The sequence below is a fragment of the Delphinapterus leucas genome, chromosome 10 (assembly GCF_059928025.1).
Source record: "Delphinapterus leucas isolate spDelLeu-1000000601 "Yukka" chromosome 10, BTC_Dleu_Yukka2, whole genome shotgun sequence".
NCBI classification, from domain to species: Eukaryota; Metazoa; Chordata; class Mammalia; order Artiodactyla; family Monodontidae; genus Delphinapterus; species Delphinapterus leucas.
The window spans coordinates 13,324,595-13,325,552 of record NC_143138.1 but is presented as its reverse complement, the minus strand read 5'-3'; the positions used below and the strand labels follow the sequence as shown (position 1 = coordinate 13,325,552).

Below are 958 nucleotides of genomic sequence, written 5' to 3'. Positions count from 1 at the left end.
TGTCTGTTTAGGTCTTCTGCCCATTTTTGGATTGGGTTGTTTCTTTTTTTAATATTGAGCTGCATGAGCTGTTTATATATTTTGGAGATTAATCCTTTGTCCATTGATTCGTTTGCAAATATTTTCTCCCATTCTGAAGGTTGTCTTTTTGTCTTGTTTGTAGTTTCCTTTGCTTTGCAAAAGCTTTTAAGTTTCATTAGGTCCCAGTTGTTTATTTTTGTTTTTATTTCCATTTCTCTAGGAGGTGGGTCATAAAGGATCTTGCTGTGATCTATGTCATAGAGTGTTTCTTCTGAGTTGTATAGTGTCTGGCTTTACATTTAGGTCTTTAATCCACTTTGAGTTTAAAAATATGGAACATTTCATGATTTTGTGTGTCATCCTTGTGCAGGGGCCATGCTAATCTTCTCTGTATCATTCTAATTTTAGTATATGTGCTGCCGAAGCGAGCACTTCCTTCCCATTTAGGTCACCACAGAGCACTGAGTAGAGTTCCCTGAGCTATACAGTAGGTTCTGATTAGTTACCTATTTTACACATAGTATCAATAGTGTATATATGTCAACCCCAATCTCCCAACTCACCCCTCCTTCCCCTCCTTGCTGTCCATAGTCCATACATTTGTTCTCTATGTCTGTGTCTCTATTTCTGCTTTGCCAATAAGATCACCTATACCATTTTTCTAGGTTCCACATATATGTGTTAATATATATTTGTTTTTCCTTTCTGACTTACTTCACTCTGTATGACAGTCTCTAGGTCCATCCATGTCTCTACAAATGACCCAATGGAGTAATATTCCATTTTTTATGGTGCAGTAGTATTCCATTTTATATATATACACCACATCTTCTTTATCCATTCCTCTGTTGATAGACATTTAGATGGCTTCCATGTCCTGGCTGTTGTAAATAGTGCTGCAGTGAAAAGCAGTGCGCGTTACACCAGCCCATGATGT

At 37.4% G+C, this 958-nt stretch overlaps 1 non-coding gene across 1 annotated transcript; it reads right to left on the bottom strand.

Moving 5' to 3' along the window:
- Positions 1 to 346: 346 nt before the first annotated feature.
- On the bottom strand, positions 347 to 453 carry LOC115802116 (U6 spliceosomal RNA). The gene has a single exon (XR_004022503.1). It is a non-coding gene; the product is annotated as a U6 spliceosomal RNA (small nuclear RNA).
- Between the last annotated feature and the right edge of the window lie 505 nt (positions 454 to 958).